This window comes from Pteropus vampyrus, unplaced genomic scaffold, assembly GCF_000151845.1.
Source record: "Pteropus vampyrus isolate Shadow unplaced genomic scaffold, Pvam_2.0 Scaffold195, whole genome shotgun sequence".
Taxonomy (NCBI): domain Eukaryota; kingdom Metazoa; phylum Chordata; class Mammalia; order Chiroptera; family Pteropodidae; genus Pteropus; species Pteropus vampyrus.
In genome coordinates, this window is record NW_011888976.1 from 3,352,246 (window position 1) to 3,374,413 (window position 22,168).

The following is a 22,168-nucleotide window of genomic DNA, read 5'->3' on the forward strand; positions in this document are numbered from 1 at the left end:
GTCACTGGGATGGGAACCAGAGTAGAAGCAGATTGAGTGGTGAAAGACAAGACCAGTTTGGGGCCCTTTTATTTGACATGGGACAGGCAAATAAAACTGTTGTTGGCTCCATGGGTCTGCAGCTCAGAGAAGGCAACTTGGTGAAGATATGGACTGGAATTCTACCAGAAAGAGGCTGAGCTAGGACCTACCATCAAGGAGGAGCAAGCCGGAGGTGCGGCCTGGCCCACTGAGGAACTTGGAGGATGAGCATATCTACAAGACATCATCGACTTGCTTCCCTGTTGTGGAGAGCATGGACTGGCTCTCACACTGCTCCTTCCAACGTCCTCCCACCATCTTAATGCTCCTGGCAAAGGAGTGTTTAAAATATATTGTTGACAAGGCATCCCTCTGGAAGAACGTGCACAGGGCAGAGGAGCTACTGCTGTCCTCACTCCCCATCTTCTCCTGCCCCAGCTTCCCCCTGACACTGCAGGGGAGAATGGCCCTTGTTGGGTCTCTCTGGCAGAAAGCCCAGGTACTGCTTTTCTCCAACACTTTCACATAGGCGTGAATGCCTTCGAATTTCCTTAGGATCTCCCTCAAGACATGGTTAACTTTTTTTGATACTCTCCTAGAGTTCTATTACTTTTCTTAAAATCATTGATCTCAGCTCATAATTATTCTTCCCTTCATTTCATTATTTGGCCATCTAATCCACTACATTTGAGCTCTGCTTTTGCTCACCATCATATCCCCAGGGCCTTGCATGGTGCTTTCTGGCAGAATACAAATTCAATAAATACTTATGAATGAATGAGTCCTGTCTTGGTTCCTTCCCTACTCTTGATGCCTTGGGTCTCAGACTGAAAATAAGGATTCTCAACAATATAAACCATTCTACTTTCTTGTCGTTCTAATTAAAATCATATGGAAAGCAACTAAGGCTTCTGTCCTCCCTTTTTCTCTGGTTGTATGTGCTATACCATCTTTAGTTTCCAGCGTGTTCTCGTTTTCCTGTTGGGCCGGTCTACCTCTCCTCAGGTAGCCTGATGGAGCCTGCAGGCTTTCTCGGAAGCTTTGGAAAAGGATAACTGAAGCCAATCCATTGCTCAACTGTCAGAGCCTGAAGAAACTTTAATTACAGAAAACATGGACATCACGGAAGACATTTCTAAGCTTTTCAGACTGTAGGTCCCATCTGGAAAATTTCAAAAAGGTTGGCCATGTGGTGTATTCCACATTACATAACCCATGCCCAACACCCCTGCTTATGTTCCCAGACGCTCTCTACCAAAAAGAAAAAAGAAAAAACAAAAAAGATAGTTCAGGATGTTTCTACTCCAAAGTATCTGGAGTCCTTATGGAAAACCTTCTCAAAATGTTCATGTTTATGCCCAATTCAACATGCAAACCCTTTCCTTTGCTTTCCTCTTTGAACGCTTATGCAAGAATAGGATCTTATGTTGTCTGAAGATTCCTTTAGTCATTCACCTGCCCCACGTCAGGTGGTAATCACCACTTTAAAACATTGAGATTAGTGCAGTAAAAAAGATTTATTAACATTAATTCATTTTATAGCAGGTTATAATGTGAGCTAGAGAACAAACGGAGTATGGTTTCATTCCAATGCTTTACTGCAAACAAGAATAGGGTGGCATGTTGTGGAAAATATTAGTTGGAGATGCTGGTTTGAAAACCAATTTGTTTAGAAAGCTTAAGCTATAACTTGCCAGACACCCTAAATTTGTGGATAGTCTGTTCTGGGGAGTAAGGATTGTGAGGTTTATAGCTATCATGTTTTTCATAATCAGCATCATTATCCAAAGAATTTTTAAAAATATATTCTTAAAATGCAACCACAAAACACTAAAGTGGCTGGTATTAAAAAGAAGGATGAGTCCTTCTCAATCTTTCTAGAGCTAGCTGTGGTTTAAAAGGTTGAATTGTCTTGCTGGCTGGTCACTTCTTTACAAGTCCAATGTGGCCTCCACCTTCACCTCTTCTCTGAACACAGTGCTTTCGGAAGTCACTGGAATGTTAAATTCAATGGCCTCTCCTCAACATCCTTGCAGTATTGAACATCCTTGACCTTTTCTTCCCTGACTCGCTTCCCTTGGCATCGGCAAGGATATTCCTGAAAGGCTGTGTAAACATAATTAAGGAGACAGACTCTGGATTTGGCCACGTTATCAGGGTTCAAATCCCAGCGCTACCGTTTACCAGCTGTGTGACTTTACTAAATCTCAGTGTTTTCGTAGGCAAAGTGGAAGTTAAAATACCTGAAGAAGAATGAATGATTGAATGTATATAAAGTACTTGAAACAGGGCTTGATACATAGTAATTGCTTAATTAACACTCTTGTTTAATTAATAACACTACAGAGTCAAGCCTGACCTCTGCCTGGTCATTTTTTTCCATGGTGTATTTTTGAAGGAAAACCTTCCGTTTTAATACTTGAGCCATCAATTTATTTCTTTAGGGTTCATGTTTTTGAATCTGGATTAAGAAATCTTCTCCTATCCCAAGGTCATAAAGGTATTGTCAATATTTTCTTCATTAATTAAACCTTTAATTTTCACATTTAGTACATATTCTCTGTAAGATTTATTTTTATTTGGTTTAAGGTGGCAATTTAATTTCAATTTTCCATAGACATAAGCTATTTACCAAATAATCAGTCCTTTCTCCCACTGATTTTTTAAAAAGTATAGTTGACATACAATATATTAGTTTCAGATGTACAACATAGTGATTCGACATTTATATTCCTTATGATGTGATCACCACAATAAGTCTGGTAACCATCTGTCATCATACAAAGTTATTACGATAATACTGACTATTTTCCCTATGCTGTACATTATATCCCATGACTTTTTTTTTTAAGTAACTAGAGGTTCGTGCCTCTTATTTCCCTTCACCTTTTACACCCATCCTCCCACCCCTCCACCCCTCTGGCAACCATCAGTTTGTTGTCTGTATCTATGAATCTGTTTCTGTTTTGTTTTATTTGTTCTTTTTTTTAGTTTTAGATCCATATGTAAGTGAAATCATACGGTATTTGTCTTTGTCTGTCTGACTTGTTTCACTTAGCATAATACTTTCTAGGTCCATCCATGTATCTAATTCAAAAAGATATATGCAGTTGTATGTTTACGGAAGCATTATTTACAATAGCCAAGATATGGAAGCAACCTAGGTGCTCATTGATAGATGAATGGATAAAGAAGTGGTATATCTATACTATGGAATATTACTCAGCCATAAAAAAAAGAATGAAATTTCTTCACCAATATTTAATGCTATCTCTAATATGCCGAGTTTCCGGAGGCACCAGGAATCGATGAGGCTATTCTAATCTGCTCCTTTAGTCTACTGGTCTGCTCCTATTCTATTATCACACTGTCTTAATTATTAATTGCTTTTTATTATGTCTTAATACCTAGCGAGAAAAATCTCCCTGCCCTCTCTTTCAAAATATTCTTTGCCATCCATGAAACTTTATTCATCCATGTATGTTTAGAATATATTTCCAAAAAATTATGCTTGAATTTTTATTGGAATTGCATTAATTTTCAGCTTAATTCAGGGTGTATCGATTGATATCATTTCAATGTTAAATTACCCCAACCTTGAGTGGAATATTTACGTAGGTCTTCTTTCATGTCCTAGAATAAAATTTAAAAATTTTCCGTGAAGATCCTGTTAAGTCTTAATAAATTAGCTAAAGATAATTCACAGTTTTAGTCATCATTGCATATTTTCTTACTTTCTAATAGAAATTTACTTTAGTAGGTGCACACTATTGGTTTTTTATAATGTAATCATAATTTTGGCAAACTTGCCGAACTCCCTTACAAATTCTAACGGTTTTCTCCTGATTCTCATGTATTTCTATGTAATGGAAATTTTGTCTTGTCCTTTCCAATCCAATATTTTTGTTACTTATTTTTATCATCTTATAGCTTTTCCAAATATTTGGAATAGTAATTGCTATATTGGTAGGTTTTGTCTTGTTCCTAAAATGATTACAAGATTTTTTCATGAAAATGATGTTTTCAATAGATTTTGGTAGATAAACTTTATCAGATTATTCCTAGTTTTCTAAGAGCTTTTTCACAAATGAAAAAGTCTTATATTTCTAGTTTTCTAAGAGATTTCTTTTTTCAGAAATGAATGTGGAACTTGATCATTTGCTTTCTTTATTTCTGTTGTGACCCTGCAATTTTTCAGTCTATTTTTTAAAGGTGAATTATATTGCTAGTTTTTCTTGAATCATTTTAATATATATTTGGGAATAAATAGGTAATGTTTATTTAAGATTTTTAAATGTAAATTCTGAAGTTGACATATATTATTTTTTCAGTCTCAAACTCTTTTAATCTGGTTTAGCTATTAAAATGATAATAACCTCATGAAATGAACTGCTCAGACTTTCCTCATTTTCAACTTTCTAGGACTACACATATAAGATAGGAATTATATATTCCTTACCATATCTGTAGAATGGTTTGTGTTGGTCATTTATCTTCATATTGACATCTTTCTTGTTTCTTTAGATTTACTCTGTTCTTTTTTCACCATCTTTAGATGATCACTTAACTAATTTTTATTTTTCAAATTTATTTTCAGAATCTATTCATAGCTATAAATTGTACTCTAGGAACTGTTAGCTATATCCAGCAAATGCTGACATATAATTGTCATTAAACTGAAAAATTTTCCTCTTGTTTTTTATTTTACCCAAAGTCTACTCAAGAGTAGATATTTTTGTTTTATTTTTTCCTTAGTTTATAGACACATGGATTTTTATTTTTAACTGACTCAGTTTTAATTAATTAACATTTTTATCACATTGAACTTAGAGAACAGTTTCTGATATCCAGCCTTAGAAATATATTTGTTCTTATTTTTGTCTCTAGTATATGATTTCTTTTTATGACTGATCTATTTATTCTAGAAAAAAGTATATTCAACATCTAGTGAAAATTGTCATTGTAATTATTATGTATAACTTCTTAATTATTTAATATTTTTTATATTCTAGTTTATTTTTGTTTTGTTGAATTTAGTATATGAGTTTCTGAGAGAAGTGATTTAAAATCTTTAAATCTTTAATAATTTTAAAATCTTTAATAGTTTTTAATTTCTTTCTCTAAGATCTCTTCCTACTTTTCATTAGAAAATTTTTTTTTTAAGTTACTAATTCTATTTTTATTTTTCTACTAGCTAATTCCAAACTTTTTAGGACTCATACTTCATTATTTTAAACAAACTTGAAGCGTATAAATATTTATATATTCTCCTTTTACAAAAGGCTAATCCTCTGTCACCTACTTTGGTTTCTCTCAATTCTTATTTTTATATCACACCTATAGAAAACTGCAACTGAATAATTTTATTAATTTTGCAATTTTAGGGCATAATGTTTCCTTTTAAGCTCATCTAAGTCTATAGGAGAAAATATCTTTCTCTTTACTCATTCTTTACATACTACATCTGGTGAAAAAAATTTGTTGAGAATTAAGTGAGAAAATTTATGTAAATTGTTTAGAACAGCTCTTAGATTCCATTAAGAGTTTCATAACCGCTTATTAGTATCTGGCGATTTATATAATATTTAAAAATATATAATGACAGAGCTCAAAAGTCTCATAGGCAACAAGTAGTAGAGATATTTCTAACCTGATGATCTTCTCTGATCCTACAAAATTATATGTAAAACTATATGTATGAGTATGTGTTATACTTTTGGGTATACGTGCATATTTTCTGAGGAGCATTTCATAATATTTTCTATGGGTTTCAAAACCCAAAGAAAGATCTAGTTTAACCTACACATTCTGATTTTTAAAATTCCAAACTGAGAAAAAAAAAAAAAAAAAGGGTGGGGGAAACTATCATCTGAGATGTCACAGTGAGTTGTTAAAAGAGCGAAGTACACATTGCTAGATGTTTAGTCTAGGAGAAGATCAGTCACTATCTGGCCATTTCAAAGTTGAATCTAAAGATCATATCATTGAGTTGGCACAAAGTAGACAATGCATACAGGTTGAAGAAAAGAATATTTGAATGAATGACTAGCACCAGAATCAGGATGTTGCTGAGCTACCTAGATCCCAAGATGCAATTTACACCTCAACACTAAAAACTACCCCTTTTATTTGGCATCAATAGTTGCCAATATGAAGATAACAGAGATATTAACATTATCTGACAAAGATTTTTAAGGCAGCCATGTTAAAATTTGTCATAGAGCAATTACAAGCATTCTTGAAATAAATTTAAAAAAATAAAATGAAAAGTCTCAGCAAAGAAATAGAAAATCTCAGAAAATAAAAGATTTAAAGAAGAACTGAAAATGCAATTTTTAAAAAATAAAAATAATAAACTAAATGGATGGCCTCAATATGTGGATAGAGGGCACAATGGAAAGAATCAGCAAGCTTGAGGATAGAACAATAGAAAATATCTAATGTGGGCAACAGAGAGAAAATAGACTTAAAACAGATAAACAGACCCTCAGGAACCTGTAGGAATATAATGAAAGATCTAACATTTATGACATCAGAGGAAAAGAGGAAGGACTCAAAGAAATAATGACTGATAACTTCCCAAATTTGACAGAAGATATAAGCCTGTAGATTCAAGAAACTGTGAGAATCCCAAACAGAATAAACCCAAAGAAATTCACAGAAAGACACATTGTACTTCTGAAAACTAAAATAAAGAAAATATTGTGAAAATAGCAAAAAAGAAACAACACTTTACCTATAGGAGGGAAATGATATAAGTGACAGCAAATTTCTCGTCAGAAACAATGGGGGATATAAGGAAGTGGCATAACATTTTTCAAGTACTAAAATAAAAAAATTGTCAACCTTGAGTTATGTATCCAGCAAAAATACTCTTCTAGGAACCAAAGGGAAATCATGACATTTTCATATGAAGGACAGATAAGAGAATTTGTCACCAGATGATCTACTCTAAAGAATGATTAAAGGAAATTCCCTAAACCGAATGAAAATGATAAAAGAAGGAATCTTAGAACAGAAAGAAGAAGAAAAAAAAAACTACAGAATAAGTAAAAATATGGATGAAAATAATCCACTTTTCCCCTCCTCTTGGATTTATGACTTATATTTGGCAGTACACACAAAAATTCTAACACCATCTAATGTGATTCTTAATGTACATATAAGAAATATTTCAAACAACTATGTAATATTAAGACAATTATATTATAAACAGGGGAGGTAAAGAGGAGTAAGATTTCTACATTTCACTAGAATAGGTAAAATGTTAACACCAGTAGACAGTGATAAGTTATGTATATATAAATACTTTAAAATCTCAAGAAACCACTAAAATGCTATATAAAAATATACTAAAAAAATGCTGTAGATAAACCAAAATGGGATTCTAAAGAAAAGTTCAAGTAACCAACAGGAAGGCATAAAAAAGAAAACAGAGAAATGAAAAGCAGAGAGAGTAAAGAAAAAAAATAAAATGGCAGACTTAAACACTAAAATATCAATAATTACATTAAACGTAAGCAGCCCTTAAACAGCAATGAAAAGACAGAGATTGTCAGAGTGGATTAAAAATCATGACCCAACTGTACACTGGCTAAAAGAAACTCACTTTCGACCTAATGAATGGTAGGTTGAAATTAAGAGGATGGAAAATATATATCATGAAAACATGAAAAGAAGCATATTAATATTGGATATTAACATATTATATTATTAATATATTAATATTAGATAAATGAACATTACATGGTGATAAAAAGAATGAATCCACCAAGAAGATAACAAGAATTCTAAAGGTCCATTCATTCAGTTTTATCATCTTTTGCTGCAATATGTGAGCAAAAGATGATAAAACTGAAAAGAGAAATAGAGAAATGCATGATTACAGTTGAAAGCTTCAACATCCATCTCTTAGCAATTAGTAGGACACTAGACCAAAAATCCGCAACCAACAAGATCTAATCAATATTAATAACACATTTCATCCATGAAAAGCAGAATACACATTCTTCTCAAGAACCCATGGAACATATACCAAGATACACCAAATTTTGAGATATAAAACAAGCCTAAACAAATTTAAAAGAGATGAAATTATGCATCATATGTTCTCTGGCCACAGTGGAACAAAACTAAAATCAGTAACAGAAAGATAACAGGAAAATCTCCAAACACGTGGAGAGTAAACAATATACTTTTATATAATCCGTCTGTCAAAAGGAAGTCCCAGGGAAATTAAAACAAAACTAAAAGTTTGGGTAGTACAGCTAAAGCAGTCCTTAGAGGAAGATTTTTAGTACTAAATGTTTACTCTAGGAAAAAAAGTCTCAAATTAACAGTTAACCTCCCATCTCAATAACCTGAAAAAACAAGAGCAAAATAAACCCAAAGCAAGCAGGAAGAAAGAAATAATATAGAAAAGAGTAGAAATCTATGAACTAAAAAGCACTGATGAAAGAAATCAAAGATTTAAATAAATGTTCATGGATTAGAAAACTCTAAATGGTAAAAATGTCAATTTTCCTCAAATTTATGTACAGGTTTAATACAATTACAATCAAAATCTCAATGAGAGTTTTTATATAGACAAGATTACTCTAACATTTACATGGAAAGGCCCATGAGTTAAATTAGCCAAAAGCATTTTGAACAAGAATAAAATGGGAGGCATTACTCTACTAAATTTCAAAACATTATATAAATACGATAATCAAGACAATGTGGTATTAGCAGAGGGACAGACATAAGTCAGTTGAACAGAATAGAGAACCCAGAAATAGACCTACATAAGTACAACTAGCTGATTTTTGAGAAAGGTGCAAAAGATTTTAATGGTGGAGGGAAAGCTTTTTCAACAAATGGTCATGGAGCAGTTGGACATTCATAGGCCAAAAGAACAAAAAGTTTTGATTAATAAATTTGGCTTTATCAAAATCAAAAACTTTCTGCAAGTGACCCTGTTAAGACAATGAAAAGACAAACCACAGACTTGAAGAAAATATTTGTAATTTGCATATCCAACATAGGACTAGTATTTAGAATATATTAAAAACACCAAAAAAAAAAGCAATCCAATTAGACAACGGGCAAAGATATTTTATTAAATAGGAGGTACACATGATGCTTAAACACATTGACCATCAATGAAATATTATTAGGCATCAATGAAATATTATGACACACCTATCAGAATTAATAAAATAAAAAATAGTAACAGTATCAAATGTTGCTGAGGATGTAGAGAAATTGGATTACCCACACATTGCTAGTGGAAATGGAAAGTGGTGCAACCACTATGGAAAATAAATTTCTAATTAAAGAACTAAAAATGCAACTGCCATCAACCCAGCAATTTACTCCTGGGCTTTTATCCCAGAAAAATCAAAACTTATGTTGACACAAAAACCTCTGCATAAATGTTCATCCTGGCTTTATTCCTAATAGCCCCAAACCAGAAATGACCCAGACCTCCTGTCCCAATGGATTGAACAGATTGCAATATATCTACATCACAATGAAAGAATCCACTATTGACACACTACGAATTGAATGAATCTCTAGAGAATTATGCTGTGTGAAAAAAGCCAATCTGAAATGGCTATATATACTGTGTGTTTCCATTTGTATAACATTATTCAAATGTCAAAATTATAGAAATGGAGAATAGATTAGTGGTTGTGAGAGGTTAAGGACAGAGTAGGGGACAGCAAAAAAGTAGGTGTGGTTAGATAAGTGATCCTTATAGTAATGCAAATGTTCTACATCTTGACGGTATCATTTTCAATACCCTGGTTATAATATTGAGCTAAAATTTTGCATGATATTACCATTGGGGCAAAATGGGCAAAGGGTACAAAGAATCTCTTTGTATTATTTCTTGCAACTATATGTGAATCTATAATTGTTTTGAAATAAAAGTTAAAAACAACAACACATGTAACAACAGCTGTTTTTCATCAAATAGAATTTAATTAAATTTTATTTGGCTTTGTTTTACTGAATAATTTGGTTAGTTTAGATACCTAGTTTCACCCAGGTTTGCTGTATTTCTCTCTCATTGCTTTCAGGAAAGTTACCCAGGCACCTTCACCCTGCCCTGCTCAGTAGGGCTGCTCAGGCTTCCTGACTCAGTTCTCAAGTTCTCAAGAGTCTTATTCCCTTGAGGGGAGAGGGTGGGGCATTTGAAATGAGACCACCTCTCCATAATGACTTGGTCTTACCCATTTAAATTAAGGGAATTAAGGAAACATACATAATCCAGTTTCATCAATTTGAAATGATGAAGCAGTCATACCATCTTCCATAGGGATGAAATACAAGAAATAGAGAAGAAATATTCATTTAATCAACCAAGGGAGTGAAAGATCAGTAAAATTAAAAGAAAATGCAAAAACAGTAATGATTCATTAAAAACTCGTTTGGTGAAATATTGCTGTCTGAGAATCACCACAGAGAACCTTCGGGAACATTTATACAGAACAGCTACTCGTGACTACAAAATTGGGCTGCATGAAACATGCTGTATCTTCCTCGGGTTCCTAGCCTGCCTGCCTCCTGAAGTTAGCCTTGTCATAGAGCCATGGACTTCATACCACTTCTTGATTATTTCAAACTCATTTTGTTAGAAGTATGAGACTCATTTTATGCAGAGTTTTTATTGAAATTTTGCTCCTAGGCAACTGGCCATTTATAGGTCACTGGCATCCCTGAGTTTCCTGCCTTTACATATATGATTGCATAGCTCCTCTGGCTGAAAACAATTGGCTGTGAGATCTGGTAGGCAGATTTTCTCAACCACAGCATGACATTTTGGGTACATGCAAGAAAAAGTTAGCTTTGAGATCTAGGAAGCTCAATATAAGAGGTTTAATATATTCATGTTACTATTTATAATCAACATTTTGTTTATAAGAACTAAATAGGTTCTCCAAAGCACATACCTTTGGCCCAGTTCATTTATACTTAATTATTTTAAGTTGTCGAAAGTTCGATATTTGATTATAAAAAGAAACTTGCATATATTACATACTAATATACAAATAATTTAATTTATATTATTATTTATCGACCCAACATCTGTATGTTCTTATAAAGCCGAAATGAGATATAACTTATAATAAGCACTGTACCTTGACCTTGTTATCAGTATAATTTGTCTTTATTGTTAGAAAACCTTATATGTCACATGGCATATGGAAGAAAGGGAGGGGGAGAAGAGGCTGATTTATATGCTCTCAACAAATCATACTCACATCTTTTCTTGGAGGCCTCTTGACCTCTACAAACCCATATGTTATTCGTCTCCTGTCCACCAAGCATGTGGTCACTGGCTCTGTGCAGGGTCTGCACTTGGGGTTCGTGTTGATTAATGAAGAGTTGACTCAGACTCCATGTGTGACCTGACTGAGACTGAGCCCTCGGGTCTCCAAAATTGTTGAGATGCAGTGGGGGTGTTGGTGGGTGTGGAGAGAAGTAGCCATTAATTCCAAGACGTTTTCTGTCTTTATCGTTGGAGTTGTTAATTCACATTAGACAGATTGTGTTTTCTGAAAGGTGTGGATTCATCGAGATAAAATGATTCTTTAATGCTGCTTTTTCTATGGAGGTTGCTGAATTGTTTTAGGAAATAAGGAATGAAAATAAGGCCAGGGTAGCTGGGGAGAGCACTTTCTCCACACTGCCTCCACAACCCAGCACCACTAAGTCACCCCAGGGAGTGATGACAAAAGGAACATAGCCTCTCTGGTCTGGACGGTGGTGACCTAATAATAAGGAGCAAACTTGGCAGTGACGATAAAGGAAAAGAAAACACAGGTCACCCCACCTGACCGGGGATCTTCCTGGAGATGGTCTCAGACCATTTTGTGAACATATGGGAGACAGAAATTGGGGTGACTTGGAAAAAACTTTAGGGTATTGTGGGGGGTGGTGAGCAGAACTGGCACCCAGCCAGCACGCCGCTTGGAGTCAGGATCATGGACATTTAGGAATTAAACATAAACATTTTATCATTGCCGGTGGATGAGTTTGATAATTTAGTATATAACTACATCTATGTTTATTATATTTTAGTAGCTACAATATTTCCAGAACTTTGCAAGCAGTAACTCCAATTCTTACAAAAGCCTTTCAGGACAGACATTGTCCCCATTTAACATATAGGACTATTGAGGCTTAGAGTGTTTCAGTGGTTTACATGAGGCCAATGGTTAAATGGTAGGTCTGTTTTCAAAGGCGGGGCTGCATTTCTTCATTAGCTCTATACCAGGTTTCCATTTCCAAGTTTGATTCCAAAGAACACGGGAATTCTGAGGATTGATTGATGGACATGCCACAAGTTGAATCCCCCTTAGAAGTTCACCTGAGGGATGGCCTTTGACTCAGGCTGGCCAGTCTTCATACCTCATCCTGCAGAAATAAGGGGAGGAACACTTCTATGGTGTAGGGCAGGAGGGCTTTTCCTAAAGATGATGATGTTCTGGGCAAACAAACCCACACCTGTCCACTATATCTTCCTACCTGAGGAGAAGCGACATATAAGTTGGGGCCAACGGGACATATGGATGAGGAAGATTGCATTGTGCCCTACCAGAAGCTCCTAGGGGTTTGCCTTGCTAATGATTCATTGTGATTATCTCCAGAGTGTGAGCCCCCGAGAGGGAAGTCTAGTCTCCTTGACAAGAACAGATAGCAGAGTTGTTTCTCCCCAGACCTGACACCTGAAACCAATCTCAGTTGACCACCCCTTCCCCTGACCTGGAAAAGGTCCTCACTGATGGATAAAGGGACTGCCAATTCCAAGGACACTGATTCTAATTTGTCTTGTCAGGTCAACCCAGATCAACGTCTTTGTAAAAGAGCTACTCAGAAAATAGATTTCTTCAAACAATTATATAGCAAGCACTGGCCGTTTCCTTCAAAAAATGATGCAATGACAGAAAAGAATTAGAGAACGGGGATCTACATCATTTTTACTCCCCCCTCCCTAACTCCAGTTGCAGACAGTAAAAGATAGAGATTAGCCTGGGGTGACATGCAGAGTGTATCGCCAACATAGAAGTGGCAAAATTCATTTAGCTTGAAATAAACGGTTACCATTTATAATTAAACTTTCAAAGGGATGTCCGCTGATTGAAAAACATTATCCACTGCTCTTGTTTCCAGCTGTATTTAGAGCTGATTGGCTAATTTAGGGGCAATCTGCCTTTGATATTTGAGTCCGTCATTCAATTTAACTTGAAACAGACATGTTGGGAAGAGGAAGTTGGGCTGGTGATGTGCTAATTCTAGTTTGTGATTTACCCCTGAGGAACTATAAGAAACCTGCAACTTATTGTACATTAAGAACTGAAACTGGAGACAACCACATCTGGTTTGTTGGTTGCCCGACCCCCGCCGCCCCATCCCCTTTTAAAAATTAAAGCAGCAACCCAAAATGCTTAAGCTAGATAGTTTGATTAAGATGGTTCATTTATCAGGGATGAAAGGTTGGAGGCTCAAGTGCCCCAGAGAGAGAAGCTGAGGAGATTTGTGAGAAGGGTTATAAGCATCAAAATTTAATAATATATATGTATTATGGAATTTCTCAGAAATATTATGCACTGAAATATTAAAGCTTTTAAAATGCATCTGCATCCTGCAGTTGATGGGTCAAATGTCTCTGAAATGCTGTTGGGCATGCTTTTTGTTACAATTTCGGTCTGTCATGGGGCCCCAGGTTTCTGAGGGAGAAGCAGCGGTGTTGGGTAGGAAGTAATCAGTTTAATAAGGACAGTATTATGATATTCATGAGCCCCTTTCTCTATTAAAAATATTAAAAATTATATTTTGACTATGTTGGTATAAAGACAAATATATTAATATTATATATGAAAACATTTTAATAAACTCAGTCATCAAAAATACATAATATTTTTTAAAGAATCAAGATTAATGCAAAAATATCCATGAGGAACAAAATATCAACATTTTAAATAAAGCAAGATCAACTTTATATTGAAGCTTTTCGAAGCCCCAGTTACATACTTGAGATTCTTGGGAACATAAATGAAGCACAAGAGAGAGGCAGGGGATACAGAAGGAAAAGTCTGAAGTGGAAGCCTTGAGCCCTGGGTCCTGCCTCTTTCTTCTCTACTCAGAAATATTGGGTGTGATCCAACCTTTTTCTACTTCAATTAACAGGGGTATTTCTGAGAGATGATAGAAGCAAATATTCTTACTACTGGCAGAGCATAAAAGTTGGTTGTAGGTGGTCTGCAGATTAATATTTTTTATTTTATTTTATCATTTTCATTTATTTTAGTGTGTGTTTACTTTCATGTACATTAGAAAATCTGAAAAGAGCACATTAAAACCATGATTTCACAGATATTGTTGAGGGCAAGAGTAAGTAAAAAGGGAAAACAAAGGATGGATTAAAATACTTTACAAATCAGTATCTATTGACAAAATAGCTATCAGCAACTCTCAAAGCGTTCTTCTAATGATGTCTGAGTAGGATGCCTGAGATGGGGCAATGATTGAAGGCTGTTTGGGAAGACACACGGCTGGCTTCCAATCCCAGCTCTCTCCTTTCGAACTGTGTGGCATCACGCATATTACTTAGCCTGGGTAAGCCTCATTTTCCTCATGAATAAAGGAAGGTCTCAAATGATTGTGCCTACTCCATGGAGCTGTAAAGATGAAATGAGATAATGCCTCAAGGCATGTGGCCCAGACCTGGCACAAAGTAAGCGCACAACCCATGTGAGCTCTATTGTTATTCTTATTGCACCAGTGTATGTATTATTTGATTTTGCTACAGGGAACATGCTTTGCCATTATAGAAAGAAATAGCGATAAAGCTATTTTAACCCCTTTCTCTACCACTAAAAATTGAAATGCATAAATGATGAGCTAAGGCAGTGGGGTAGATTAGAAAGAACATGGGCTTTGGAATCAGAAATGGCTTGGTCTTGGCTCTGCCATTTGTCAGTGTGTATCCGTAGATGAAACAGGTAACACCTAGCTTCTGCGACCCATTTGGAAATTAAAAAAAGTACCAGTGCCTGAAAAAAAAGCTGTAAATATTTCTAATGGAAAATAAGTTCACTTCATCTGGGTGGTTTTGGCAAATTCAATTTCCCTACTTTCTCTTCCCTTCCTGACCCTCCTCCCCAACCCTCGCCCTTCCTCTCTCCTCCTTTCCCTGACCCTCTCTTCTCCTCACCTCTCCTCTCCTCTTCTTTTCTTTCCTTCCCTTACCTCACTCTTACTTTTATATTTCCATCACATTCTACACAGTTTCTTATCCTAGCCACCTCAATATCTTGCCTGCTCTATTTCTTTCACTTGCCTTTGAGATGTTCCATTGACTTTAATTAAACTCAAGAGCCTGGAAAATATATTTGGTCTTGTCTTAAAAAAAAAAAAAAAGACAAGTATAATTTCCAGGCCATTTTTTTTTTTCAGCTCCTACACTCTTTTTACACTTTCAATGACTGTAACCTCTTATTTCATACTTTTCTCCCTCTGTAGTCAACCAACTTGGCCTCGAGTCAATTAAATGTTGATTTTTTTCAATGTTATGTATAAAGAGGCTGAGCAGAATAAAAAGAATCCAGTGGCAATCAAAATAAATGGCCCTACAAAATTTTGCCCTTCATTTAAGAGATGCTTTTGACTCTAGTCCAGACTAAAACAAAGCAAGGTCAAATTTTTTGAGAATCACAATGTAGTGAAGCCTGGGATTTATTGGGAAAATTTTTCATGATGAGATTTCCAGTTCATATTTCCAGGTGTGGAAAGTGTTTTCCCAGAAGTTTAATGACAGAGCCAACAGGGTAGGTGCTTTCCCGATTCAAACAGGTAAATAGATTTGTGGTCTCCCATCACACATGGGTTTTACTGATTCTACTGTTGTTAGTGACATGAAATTAAGAAGATGTTGAAATGAACTCACCATGTTCAGGTCCTAGAGAGAAAATCCATGACTCACACAGATGAGTCCTAGCGAGTGTACTTGGCTACAGGATTGTGTATCTCCTGGGAACTTCAGAGCTTGGAAAAGAAGCTATTCCTAAAGAATAGGGGCAAAAGCATTTATGAAAACTCCAACCATGATTAAGGAACATATGAAAAGATGGTGAGGAAATAATGAGAAACCAAATGGAATCGAAAGGAAAAACACTTTCTGAACTTCCACTGTGTGCTGGGCATATCACAAACAGCATCTCGTTTTATTGTCTCAAGAGGTTTCTCTCTACAGACCTTGATTTAATTCCTGTTTGTGCTACTTAGGAGCTCTGCGACCTTGGCTCAGTTTCCTCATAGGTGAAAGGAAGTACTAATGATACCAATTTCATAGCATTATTTAACAAAACCTCACAGTGGTCAAGAACACAGGCTTTGAGATGAAACAATACTAGCTCTAAATTTCAGATCCTCCACTTATTTACCGTGTGTTCCTAGGCATGTCACTTAACTTCACTGATCCTAAATTTTCCTGGTAAGTAAAATGCAGATAATAATACAATGCCTTTAGGGTTGATGTAAAGATTAAATTAAATATGTTAAATGATGAGGCCAGTCCTGGTAGATGATAAGTACTCGGTAAATGGACATTAAAATTATTCTGCTTTTAAATAAAGATTGTTTGCATAATGTAAGAAACCCAAATCCTATGACATAGCTATAATATAGCTGAATTTTCTAGGATTCTGTGGAATGAGGAGGCAAAGAATACAGTAGAAAGTCACATTTTCTGAGAGAGATGTTCTTATATGATCCTTTTGGCCTTGAACAAGATATTTTTCTAACTCTTCTACTTACAGTCTTAGGAGTGGAAGCCATTTATATTAGGCCTCCCAGAAAGCTGATATCATTATTTAAAGGAAAAATATTAGCATTTTGTTGGAAATTCCAAGGCTTTTGTGGGATGACAGGAGAACCATTGGGGCAGGTTGGGCCCAGGGCTTGAGGAGTACGGGGTGGGCAAAGGACATATCCGTGGTGAGGAGCCTGCTATCAGCAGTCTGCTCCAGACACTGCATGTTGCTTCTCTATCCTTCTGGGCTCAACTGTCACAGCAAAGTCCTTCAGGGCAACTTAAGATTATAAAGATGGCATTCCTTCATATCACTCCTTGAAAATAAACCAGGCGGAATTATTAAATATTGTAATATCACATATGTTGTGTCGAATATAGAAGTCACCATAAACTAAAATCACTGTTTACAAAAAAGCTGTCTGGGTGCCAGGTACTTTCAACAAGAGTCCCTGCAAGTGAGAAAAACACAATAAACATGTTTTTTATTTGAATGCCAAACTTGAAGAGATTACCTTATTAAAAATCCAAGTTTTCTTGTTTATATAAATGCCAGCTGTTTATATAATATCATAGTTCATAAATATTATTTCCCCTCAGATCATCTCCTACTCAGCCTATGTCTTCAACATGGTACCAGGAAAAATGTCAGAACTTACAAAAACACTTTGAATATGAAAATAAAGTGTGGGTATTTTTTTAAAAATCAATATACAAACTCCTGAGAACAGTGGAGGCAAGCCAAAGAAATGGACTTTTTTTTTTAGAAGCTTCCAGTGAAGAGAAAAATCTTCCAGAGGGACTCCCAACTGGGTAAAAAATGGTTGAAAATGGAACCATAATTTAATTGCTTCTTCAGGAGCTAAGCCAGGACTGGAGGATAAATGGGAGACGGGCTTTGAATCAGAGCATTTCTACCAAAGGACTCTCAAGATGTGTGGGCTAGCGTGATACCCTCCCCTCCTGGAATGTGTTTCAACTTACTGTGTCTCCTGTCCCTCTCACCCCCACTCTAATGTACCTGTGGGGTGGGGAAGTGGACTCATTTTCATGGCCAAGTTTTGGCCCCAAGAAGGGAATTGCATAAGAATATGGTCATTCTGGGCTTGTCTCATTAACAACCTGCAAATTAAGCCTGATCCTGTCTGCCAGAGTGAAGAGAAATTTGGGGGGACTTTGAACACCAACCTAAACAGTGGTTCTCAAAGTTTGGTGCCTGGACCAGCAGCATGTACATCATCTGAGAATCTGTGAGAAATGCAAATTCTCACATCTCACCTCAGAAATATTGAATCAGATCCTCTGAGGAAGGGCCCCACGACCTGTCTTGTAGCAAGCCCTCCAGGTAATGTTGATGCTGACACACGCTGAAATTTAAGAAGCACTGGCCTGGTTCACTGGGTAATGGTAACCCTCAGGACTTTTCCTGACAGAGCCTACACTTCCCTTTATTGAGTGCTTACTGCCCTTCATGTATGGTGTTTTATTTAATTCTTCCTGCAACTTTTGCGGTTGGTGCTAGTATTTTTCCCATTCTACAAGTGAGGATACTAACATTCACAGAGTGATCACAAGATTACCCAGCAAGTAAGTAGGAGGATCAAGGTTTAAATCCATATCTATCTCATAGCGCTCTTTACATATATTAGGATCTTCAACACTGGAACTCCTGTCCCATCAGAAACATCTGCCTTGTAAAAGGGAACTGCAAGAATGGAGTAAGGCCTGACACAGAACATCCGATTATCAACTTGGAGGAAGTTTTAGAACTCACTTTTGAACTTATGTATAAATCCTCTGCAGCAGGGTTAGCTGTAGTGTGCTCATGGACCACTAGTTTCATAGGATATTAGCAGACAGTTACACAGAAATAGAGTTCTAGGGCCAGATAAGTTTGGGAAATGGTAATTTAAATTTTGCTAAATCGGTTTCTTAACAGCAGGACTTCTCAGTGCTATTAATGAATATGATCAGGTATGAGGTAACTCCCCAAGGGTCCAGCGTATACGGCATGTCTCACTTAGTTAACTACAGAACTGTTTTGTCACAGAGCGTTGCTTGTGTCAAAAAGGCCACAGAACAAGATTTCGGAAGCCCTGCTCTATAATATGCTTTGGAAGGTAGCATCCAGGCTACTGCCTGCTTGGAAGTTCTCTATGTTGAGTAGAAACCTCTTACTCAATAGCTTTCTGCCACTGCTATTTATTCTTTCTTTGGCAAGACTGAGAGACTGTAGTCCCTGTTTTACATCCAAACTATTTGGAGATATAAAGACAAGGACTATATTTCCTACTGAGACTTGTTTCTCTAGGATTCAATTCCCAGGCCTTCCAGCCATTCTTCAATGGCTCTATTGCCATTCCCTTTAAGCTAGTCTATTGCATTAGCCTCGTAGCTGGCCTTTCCTCTTCTGACCTTATACCTCCTCTAATCCTCACAGCAGCCAAAGTAGAATTACAAAAAAGATCTTATTCTTTCCCTGCTTAAAATGCTTTAATGGCTCTTCATTGAACTTAGATTAAAATCCAACTCTCTAAAATGGTCTGAATTCCTTCTTTCTACCTGAAAGTTTAACAAACACTTTCCTTCATGAAGCTCCAATTACACTTGCCTCTCAGTTCCTCAAATGGCTCTTTCTCACCTCCAGGCCTTTTCCCTTGCTATTCCCTCTGCCTGGAATGCTCTCCTATCACTTGTCGAGAGGCTGTCTCCCACTGACCTCTTAGGTTTCAGTCTAAATGTCACTTTCTCAGTAGCCTTCCCAGAGAACCAATCTAACTTAAGGGTCTTGTTATATTCTACTACATCGCCTTGTTATTTTCCTTAATGACACAACCTCTATTTCCTAATTCTATATTTGTGTCATCATTGGTTTAATGACTATATCCCCTTCTCAAAAGTAAAATCTACTGCATATTCGACAAAGCCCATTGTGCTTTGCATATGATTGACTCTCAAAAACTGGTCTAGAGTTCTTGGTCTCCAGATCCCTCATGTTCACTACCTCCACCTGCTAAGATGTTGGGGTGCTCTGCCTGGGGAAGGTTAAATAGAACTATCACTTCCCGTTCTCTGAATATCATACCTCAGTTCATATAATCAAAGACCAAATTAGGTTTTCCAGTGGCTGCCTCCTACCTTGGGCTCACATTAGACATACATTAAGTCGTCAAACATACTCAGCTTTTTCCATATGTGTTCTCCTATGGTATGACTTGCCTAGGCTAAACATTTGCTGTAAATCCCCAGGATCCAGCACAGATTCTCCATCTCAACATCTGTCATCTACTTCCCTTTTTTTCAAGCATGAAGTCATATCTCTTGCCTATCAGTGTCACTGGTAGCTTGCACAGAGCTAGGCTGAGGAGTGAAGACTAAGTCCTGTGACTCCGACCCTCAGAGGCCTTCCATTAAGTTGGCACCATCCTTTGATGGTAGTTTCTCTTGCAGTTGAGGCCTAATGATGGTATTTTAGACATAGCATCACCTGATGAAAGGAGAGCTATTTGAGTAGTGCATCTGCATAGACTGACATCCATGGTAACCCAATTTGAACAGAAAAATAACACTCCTCCATTCTCACTGGCACTTTTAGCCCACCTATTCTGCATCACGTACATCTCCTTTTCTTCTGCCTATCTTGGAGCATATATCCTCATCTCCATGTTCTGGACCTTTCTGAGCTAAGTGGATATGCTTCTTCTTCCAGAAAATCATGCTTTAATTTAAAATGCTCTCTGCATTCCCCTTCGGTGCTTACCATGGGGTTTGAATTAAGCAGAAGAGGAGGAATATAAAATGTGATGGCTAATGATTAATGATTAAGATCATGGTCTTTAGATCCAGACAGAATTGGGTTAGAATTCTGTCTTCATCAATTACGAGATGTGACCTCAGGAGTTATTTAACCTCCTTACCAGCCTCAGGATCTTCATCCACAAAATGGACAGTTTAAATGCATCTTTTACGATTGGGGTGAGGATCTAATTGACACCGTATTGGGAAGGATAAAAGGGAGCTGAAGCTATTGATGCTTCTTCTTATTGTTAGCCAGTCTCTGTTATGTCTTTCTTCCAAAACTAGCTGCTCTTGGAAAGGATTCAGCAAAAGTTTTTTTGTGCAGGTCTAGAAAGTAAATATTTGAGGCCTTACAGGTCATGTAGTCCTTTTGAAACTACTCGATTCTGTCATTGCAGTGTGAAGACATTTGAAGACAATATATAAACAAATGAGCATGTCTGCGTTTCAATAAAACTTTACTTATAAAAGCAGATTTTTGACTGAAGGTAGAGTTTGCCAAACACTATCCCAGGACTTCATTTTTAGTTGCCTACTGGATTGCTTCTGCAAACTCTACTCTTGGTTTCCATGCCACTTGACTTTTGTCATTGTGATCAAGTAATCTTTAATTTTACCTGATGACTCTCCATACTATTTGTGGTAAACCTTGAAGAAAGTACAGGAAAAATGATCTCAGTTAGCCAAGAAAATATCCCTTCTTAAGAACTGCCATGGAAGCAACAAAACCAGTTTGTGGAAGAAGGACAAAAAACTCGTCCAGTCAGTTGAAATGCAGCAAATGCCAAATTAGAAGAGGTTCTGAAAAGTATCAGTTTGTGAAAAGGAAAGAATCAAATGTATCTTGTTGGGTTTTTTGGCTGACTCTAAATTCCTTCCATTTACTAGAATTGCATTTGGCTGCTTGTAGCTGAAATCTGACTATAGTAGCTGAATCAAATAGAGATTTATTTTTTTAAGTTTATTTTTTAAATTTTATTTTATTAGTTTCAAGTATATAATACATTGGTTAAACATTTATATAGTTTATATAACAATCCCCCTCATTGCTCTTTTTCTCCTCTGGCTCTCCATCTAGCCTTTACATTACTGCTGACTACATTCTCTATGCCATGCTCCCCATCCCTGTGACTATCTATCAACTGCTAATTTGTACTTCTTTAATGGGAAGTCTGGATGCAGCAGTCAGAGGTGGGCGGAGGTGCAGGGTTTAGAGAGAATAGTGGTCAAGGTTTCAAAGACCTTGGCTTTTCCTAGCTTCCTGTGGCTCTTAATTTCATAGTCACAAGATGGCTGCTGTGCCTCCAGGCATCAGGTTCAAATTTCAGGCTTACGAAAAGGAATAAGAGGCAAGAAGCAAAAGCCCTGCCAGAGTTGTCTGTCCCAGGAGCGTTATGAATGTGATTACTCTTAGCTGCAAGGGAGTCTGGAGAAGTGGGTGTTCTTAACCAGGTACACTAATAATTTAAACAAATCTGGGGTTGTCTTGGTGAGGAGAAAAGGAGAGTGGATTTTAGGAAAGCAGTAGCAATGTTTGCCACATTC